We start from the raw sequence: 8784 nt of genomic DNA, 5'->3' as shown, positions 1-8784 counted from the left end.
TTTCTGGAAGTAGGCAACTCAAAGCCCCACTGTGGTAGGTTGATTGCAAATAGGCCCCAATAATATCCCTGCCTGTGTCTACACCCTCTGCAATGTGACTTTGCAGCAACTCTTATTAAGAGATGGATCCAATTTCCTCACTCCTTGAATCTGGGTTGGCCCTGGATCTTGATTTAACCCATAGAACACAGGGAAGTGATAACGTGCCAGTTTGGAGCATAGGTCTCAAGAGACCTTGTGTGCACCCACCTGTTCTCTTGGAACCCTTCCATGCCATGTGAAGGCGTGGGATGTCTCGAAGGAAGATGAGTCCACATGGAAGAGGACTCACTTGTCCCAGACACATGAGCGAGCCCTGCCAGAGAGCCCAGCCAAGATCACTAGAGCCACCTATCTAACTTGTAGTTGACTGCAGTCATTTGAATGAGTCTAGCTGGAACCAGAAGAACCACACAGCTGATCTGTAGCAGTAGTGTTTCTTGTTTTATGCCACTGAAGCTTTGCAGCTGTTTGTTACGTGACATTATTATTGTAGCAATAGAAAAGTGAAACACTCATATGCTATCTTTCTCCTCCTCTCCATGGCGGTGAGTCAAGGCATCTTCTGTTTCTTCCCGTGTGTGGCTCTTCATGAGTGCTAATTGCTTCTAATTTGGGGAAGGGGATCTTCTCAGGGTCCTGTCTGCCTCTGGCTCCAGTACCTCCATGCTGTCTTGGTTTCACTCCACGTGAGCCCAAATGCAGAACTTGTCCTCTCCTCATCGACTATGGGAAACCTACTCACAGCTTGTGAGTTCATGGGACCCCACTGAAGATTGAGGGCTTCAGGAGGGGGTGATTTTCTGGCACAAGCAAGTTTCTGGAAACTTCTGTCCTCTCCCCAGCTCTGCCTCTTCCCCCTTTCTTGTCAGGTTTCAAAACCTTTCCCTTTTTATTAAGCAGGTCATTTCTCTCCAGTTTCTGCGTCTACGTTTCCTTTCCTAAATGCTTCTAGGGCCTCATAAGAACAAGAACTCAGCATTGATGAAGTTAAAAAAAAAAAAACCCAAGAAACAAACAACACTGTTTTTTATATTTTTCCTCTAGACAAACATACATCTTATTTGCAGCATCAGGTGAGGCCCCTTTGGAAACATTTCCCTGTGTTCTGTGATTCTACCAAGTCCTCTAAATTTCATCTCCTCCTTTACCAGGTGAATTTCAGGACTCACATGGTCAAGTGCACAGAATACATCTTTGGCATGCTTTGCTTCTGTTTTGCCTTCTCGAACAGAGACCCTGTGTCTCATCCAGTACGATGTTAGGTCCGTATAGTATGATATTACATTGAGTCAACTCCTTGGAAATACTATCTGTCTTGTTTTCCTGATAGCTAATTAAATGAGGCATCTAAATGCAGACTTGAAAGTTCTTTTTATAACCAAGTTCCCAAGAGTTTAGGTCTTTGCTTTATTTATTTATTTTTTGGAAGTAGTTGGAGTAAAAGTGAAAACTGATGAAAAAGAAGAAACCAGAATCAGGTTAAGCAAATTCTGCAGTGTGAACTGTGCTGGAAAATGTAACTGGTAACGAATCCACACTGGGGACTTGGTCTTCCCTCTCACACAAAGAGAATTCCAAGTCAGTTTCATTCCCTATGCTAAGCAAGTTGAGGGTTCAGGGAATGTGATTTTAGTTTTATAAAAATTTATCATTCCCCTCAAATGATCTGATTTTCTTCTCAGCTCATTTAGAAGTAAAAATGGAAAGGTTAGACCATTTCAATATTTTAAATATATTTGTATTCATTTCCATGAAGTCATGTAAGCCTCCCAGACCAGTTTCAGAGTTATGTCTTCCAACCCATCTTGGGTCTCTGCTGTACATTTTATACACTTAAAATGAGACATGACTTTTAATTGGAATTCCCCAGGTTTTAGAGAGAATTCTTCTCTTGTTAGTTTCTCATCTCTCATTTTAATTCAGAGAACCAAAGTGTCTCTTACAGGCTTTGATATCAAGCTGAGCTGTTGAAAACAGTGGGGGCCCAGGAACCTGAGTTTAAAACAAGCACCTTAGATTATGCTAAGTGAAATAAGTCAGACAGAGAAAGACAAATACAGTGTGATCTCACTTATTTGTGGAATCTGAAAAAGTTGAACTCCTGGAAAGAGAGAGAAGAATTGGAATGGTGGTTGCCAGGGGTTGCAGGGTTGGGGAAATAGGGAGATGCTAGTCAAAGGGTACAAAGTTTCAGTTATAAGATGAACTAAGTTCTGGGGATCTAACGGAGCGTGGTGACTATAGCAAACAATACTGTATTGTATACTTGAAATTTGTTAAGAGAGTAGGTCCTAAGCATTCTGACCTCACACACAAAGATAACCATGTGAGGCGATGGGTAGGGTCATTAGCTGGTTCATGGTAATCATTTCACAATGTATACATATATCAGAGCATCACTTTGTACATGGTAAATATATTCAATTTTTATTTTTCAATTATACCTCAGTAAAGATGGAAAAAAATGAAACCAAACATGCATGCTGGGCAGGGCTAGCCACATAATTTGCAGGGCCTGACGTGAAATGTAAACGCAGGGCTCCTCATTATGAAAATTAGTACGTGTTTCAAGATACCAGCAGCAGAATGGGGTCCTTCAACCTGTGTGTAGCTATACAGGTGGCACCCCAGGAAGTGGCCTTGACCTCAGGTAATTACTCTGTGGTCTGCCTCAAGTTCTTGGCTGTGACCTGGATATGAATGAAGAGGTTATAACTGGCATCAAGTTCGGGTATTTGGTGGTGTTGCTTGTGTGATTACAACATGGAAGATTTTTTGATAAGGCTTTTTCCAACTCTTATTTATGTTACCTATTTGCTCATTGCTATATGCAAGTGGTTTTATACCCCCAGGGACATTTGGAAATGTCTGGAGATATTTTTTGTTGCCTCAACTGGGAAGTGGGGAGTGGTTGCTCCTAGCATTCGGTGGGTAGATGTCAAGGATGCTACTAAATCTCTTACGATGCACAGGACAGCACCCCCGCAACCTGCCCCCAGTAGAGAACAGTCTGGCTCCAGAAGTCAGTAGTGTCTGCTATATATAACGTACTGGGCTGTACCCACTTTCTGGATGTGAAAATGGAGGCCTAGAGAGGCTAAGCACTTTTATTTATTGTTTCTTTGTAGTTACCAAAAAATCCATCTCTAGGAAGGACCCATCAGTATAATTTCTAAAGATCTATGCAGCACAAAACAAAAATAACTAGGAAATTGGTGGAAATGCATTTTCAAGGGCACTACGTAGACTGAGAACAAATTTTCAGGCTTAAGTTTGTCCGGTGAGGTTAGCACTTGTGCGCCGGGCCAAGTCAACATCCTTTTAGTGGTGTCTTGTCTCCTTCCTGATTTAGAAAAGGCAAACCCACCTGCTGTCATGAAAAATACCTTCTAGAAGCTACTGGGTAATTGGGTGATATTTCTGGATTTGTCTCCCTGTCTAATGTACATCAGTTAAACTTTTGACTCTTCTGCGCCTTTTGGAGAAAGTAATAATCAGAAACTAAATCGACTTGAGTTTTTTTTTCCCCCTTTGCCCCGTATTTGTAAAGATTAATCTTCAGTATCTACGAGTGCTGGGTGATTTGCAGAAACTGCAGCTGCTTTATCAATATCAGCTTGGCCCCCATCAATCAAACCCTCATTTAGGCATTTGCTGCTGTCTGCTGGAAACAGCCCAGGGACAAGGAAGGAGGAGAAGAGGCCACCTCAGGTGGCCACCTTGCCTTGACGTTTCTGCCGTTTTTCTGAGATGAGCTGGAACGTCGGTGCTCAGCATGATCAATTGCAGAGGGAACTTGAGGTTGTGCTGTGGGGGAGTTCTGTGTGGGAATAGATCCTGGTGGTGGCAAATGTGGATAAGGCATCGGTTTACCTGTCCTGGAGGGATTGCTTTTCTCTTCCATCTCACCACACTCTGTCCCCTGTGCGTGTGTTTGTGACCTCTGGAGGGCTTGCAGATAAAGGTGATGCATCTTCATTTTGTTGCAGGAGTTGTTTGTGCATATTCAGAGGTAAAACAATACTCAAAATGCATGTCATATTTTGAGCATCCACTCTATATGGGGCACTTTCTATAAATTAACTCTGATTTTTCCTAGCAGCTTGTGACGGCTCCTCACTGTTTCTCTAATTCAATTTACAAAAACCTCGATTTCAATGGAATCCCTGTTTACTTTTGCAAACTCTTCACTCAGCACCTTCTTTTCATCCACTCCATTTTGGCTGCGCTGCACTTCTTTCTGTTGCCTAGATTGACTTTGCTCACTCACACCTCTGGGCCTTTGCACATACTGTGCCCTGGGCCTAGTACATTTCACTTTCATTTTCTTACCTTCACTAATATCTTGCATGGGACAACAGGATTGCTCATGACTATAAATATCAGAAAACCCTGCTATAATGGATTGAAGAGGCAGGGTTTTAATTGGCTTGAACAATAATAAACTAAGCAGTAGGCAAGCCATGGTTGGGACAGTGAGTCAGAGATCCCGTCAGGAACCCCACCTTTTTCATCTTCCTGTTCTGCCATGCAGTTTCCTCCTCATGGTGACAAAATGACCGCTTCACCTCTAGGCATCACGTCAACAGGCAGGGAAGCCAAAGAAGGACAAAGGGCCAAAAGGCTAAAGGCACACTCTGCCTTCCTTTCGCTGGTCCGATGGCCAGCCCTAGCTGCAAGAGATGCTAGTAAGGGAGAGTTTTAAGCTGGATACATTGTTGCCCTCAGGGAAAAAAAAGACACAAGAGGATTCTGTTAATAAGGAAGAAGGAGGAAATGTATATTGAGGAGGTAATTTCTTCATATCTTTTAGTGCTCAGTTTAGATGCCATTCAGCTGAGAGGTCCTCCCTGAACCCCCCAGACAGACTTGGGACATACAGGCATTAGGCTACCTCATGGATGCATTGGGGTTACATGAAATTGTGAACATGTTTACATATCTGGGTCGTAAGCTCCATGAGCAGGAGGACCTAGTTACCTTGTTCACTATTATATCCCTGGTACCTAATATAGTTCCAGATATGTAGTACATGTTCAATAAATGCTTATTAAATAAATGAAAAATGGCTACTATTTTGCCCAGTTTGCAGTCGACCCCCAAAGGTTAAGGGAGACAAAATAACTTGCCCCACGTAACGCTGTTTACTCATTAATTCCTTCATTTTATAATGTTTGTTATGCACCTACTATGTGCCAGGTCCTGTCCGGGCACTTGGGATACACCAGTGAATAAAGCAGATAAAATTCCTGGCTTTGGGAACATTACCCCAACATTTTATTATGAAAAATTTCACACATACAGCAGAATTAAAAGTTTCCCAGGGAACACATGTACAGTTGCTACCTCGGTTCTACCATTCCTTGGGGGACTTTGATTCTAGTGGAGGAAGGCAGACAATAAACAAGAAATAAAATAAGTAAATTATATAGCCTCGTTGAAGGTGGCAACTACTACGGGAAATATAGGGCAGTTGGGGGTGGTGGCGGCTGGGCTTGGCCTCATGGAGATGGTGACGTTGGTGCAAAGACCCGGAGGAGTTGAGGGATGAAGCCATGTGCATGTTGGAAGGCAAAGCATTTCCAGGCAGAGGGAACAGCCACAGCAAAGGTCCTGAGGCAGGAATATCCAGGAAGGGCAAGGTAGAAAGTGTGGCTGGGGGGGAGTGAGTGAGTAGGAAAGTTGAAGGTGATGAGGAGCAGGTTTGGGAGGGAGATCGGAAGCTCAGTTTGGGACATGTTATGCTTAAGGCTCTCTGGGGCAGAGCTGGGATTTGGACGACAGACCTCACAACCCTTGTGTATTGGGCAGGGCTTTCCAGAGAAAAAGAACCAGGAAAGCTGATGGTGAAAGCCCCAGTTAAAGCTCTAAGGCCCAAGAACCAGGACCTCCAATCTCTGAGGGCAAGAGAAGATGGATGTCCCAGCTCAAACTGAGAGAAAATGTACCTACCTCCACTTCTTGTTCTATGTGAGCTCTCAACAGATTGGGCGATGCCCACCCACATTGGGGAGGGTGAGCTTCTTTATTCAGTCTACAGATTCAAATGCTAATCTTTTCCAGAGACACCTTTGCAGACATGCCCAGAAATAATGTTTTATCAGCTATCTGGGCATCCTTTAGCCCAGTCAAGTTGACACATGAAATTAACCATCACACCTTCCCATTTTGCCACATCTGTGTCCCAATCATTCAGAGATTGTGGCCAGCTGGCCAGGTGACAAGAGGGCCCAGGGTGCAAACCTGAAGGGCCGTAGGGGAAACCTCAACTTTACATGGACAGATTGTTCGGCAACCACTTAGATTGGAAGCAGAAGTGCTCTGGATCGAGCACTTTCGTTTGTGGCAATTGTCTCTGTCACAAGCAACAGCAGAGACCTGCAGATCAGAACATCTTTATGAAGAGCAAGATCATGCTTTGGATTTAGATAAGAGACTTTGGCTCAAATCCTGGGTCTACCACTTTTTAGCTAAGTCACTTCAGGTAATCCCTTTAACCTCCTTGAGCCTCACTTTGTTGATCTGTACAATGGAGGTAATAATAGTATCCTGCCCTGAGGGTGAACAGGCTAATGTATATATGTGGCTTAGCACAGGGCTGGTCTGTAGGTGGACAGAGATGCTCTTTGATGCTGTTTCTCAGAAAGTCTAGGGAGGCCTCCCACACACAGCGACTAAAGACTTTCCAGCCTCATAACCTCAGAGGACCTGACATATTTTAGCCACCAACATTTGTGCACGCCACTCCCCTCATCAAAAACGTCTTTCCTGCACCTTGATGCCTGGGTATCTACGCACTTTAGAGCCCACCTCAAAGTTCTCCTCAAAGATGCCTTTGGTTACCATTCCAGTCTGTAAGATGTTCTGTCTTGTCCAGGTTCCTTCTTTGCTGCTTGCTGGGACTCAGAGACACAGAGTCCCCTCACCTGGCAGGGGCGGGGCCGTGCACTGCTCCAGGGATGGCGGCAGAGCTAACCACGAGATGGCGCTATTGAGCCATCACTGTCAATTGGGATTTCTCTGTTTTCATTTTCTTAATGAGAAAGGTGTGATTTCCAAAGTCCCAGAAGGAAAAGAACCGTGACCTGTGTCCCACTGTTAAAAAGGTAATTTTGCAGATCTCTGATAGTCCTATCACATGTCCCACGGTTAAAAATTCCACCTCCGCACGCAGAGGTATTAGAATGAGCCTGTCACACACTTGCCTCTATCCCCCTTTCATGTGAATACTGTGGCACCTGCTGTAGACACTTTGTATCAAGAGACTACCTCTGCCTTTTGTGGGTTATATTTTACATATTGGATTAGAGCATAAGGCCCTTGAGGGCAGACCTGGGGTCTATGCCAACCCATCGGAAGCTCTGTAAAGTCTTGTTGAGTGGTGTTGACCTCTCTGGGATGTGGAATCCACGCAGCTCCTGGGAAAGGTGGAAAACCCAAGCTTTGGAGCAACCTTGCTTCATTTCCATACCAATGGAAAGGGAAGCGATAAGTCCTTTATGGCCAAGAGTCAGTTCTATTCATTGCTCCCTGGAAATGCTACTGAGGGTGGCTGGGAAGTCATTTGTCTCCTCATCTCTCCCTTGGCTGGGTCTGACCACTCCTAGCTATTCCCTGTGCTCTCACAATGACGCAGGGCATGGTATTCAGAAGCCCAGCAATGCAGGCAGGGTTCCTTGGACAGAGGAGAATTATAGCTTAAATAAAGAAAATTGGGTGGGGTTGGGTGTCCAGGCCTCAGCCCTGTGGTCCCTCACTCCAACTCCTGCAGAAAGGTCCTTGAGTAGACTTCAGTGAGCAAACTTGACGTCAAGATGCTCTTTGCAAAGCACCACAACGTTATTGGTATAATTGACTTACAGTTATAAAATTTTGCAATTGATCATGTGCTAAGTTGGATACACAGTACGTTAGATTCTCATACAGGCAAGTAGAAGTTAGTGCCAAGATTTAAAGAAAAGTCAGTGGTTTTTTTTTTTTTTACCAGTTGAAACTGGTAAACTGGTATTTATTAACTTAAAAACTTTATTTTTAGGATTTATTCATTCTTCTGTCCACCCATTCATACATGTATCTACTTAACAAAAATGTTTAAAAATTAGCTTTATGTTGCTATTTATTTTTAAAATAGGTATTACACATATGGCTCAGAATTTGAAAGTTACAAAAGACGATATAGTAAAAGGTAGTTTCCACTCCCAGACTTGTCTTAGTCACTGTGTTCCCTCCCAGGAATGGCAACCACTGTTGATAGTTTCCTATGTTACCTTTTGGAAATATTCTGTATTGTAAATGCATATCCATCCACCCATCCTTCCATCCATCTGTCCATCCATCCACTTATCTATCCATCCACTTACTCATCCATCCATCCATCCATTTATCTACTTATCCATCCATCCATCCATCCATCCATATAATTATTTTTTTCCAGGAATGGGGAAAAGGCAGCCATTATTGGTTTTAGATGGTAAACCAAACTTGTTCCACTGATCCACTGGAAAAGAGATTTGGAACCATTCTTTTTTTTTTGGAACCATTCTTCTTATTGTTTACCCAGCCACTCCAAGGCTGTGGTGTTGAAGCATCAGAGATCTGTCAGGAAAGAATGGACATTTTAAAAACAGTTGGGCGTGGCTATTCAGATTTTATTCTGGTCCAGCCCTATGGGCTTGTGTTTGCTTCTGAGGGAGAGTGAAACTTGCGAAATGAGCAAAGAGAAATTAAAAGTGGAACAGTGAC

The sequence above is a fragment of the Propithecus coquereli genome, unplaced genomic scaffold (genome assembly GCF_000956105.1).
Source record: "Propithecus coquereli isolate 6110/MARCELLA unplaced genomic scaffold, Pcoq_1.0 Scaffold27, whole genome shotgun sequence".
NCBI classification, from domain to species: domain Eukaryota; kingdom Metazoa; phylum Chordata; class Mammalia; order Primates; family Indriidae; genus Propithecus; species Propithecus coquereli.
The sequence above is the reverse complement of the archived record's forward strand: the minus strand, read 5'-3'. Positions refer to the sequence as shown.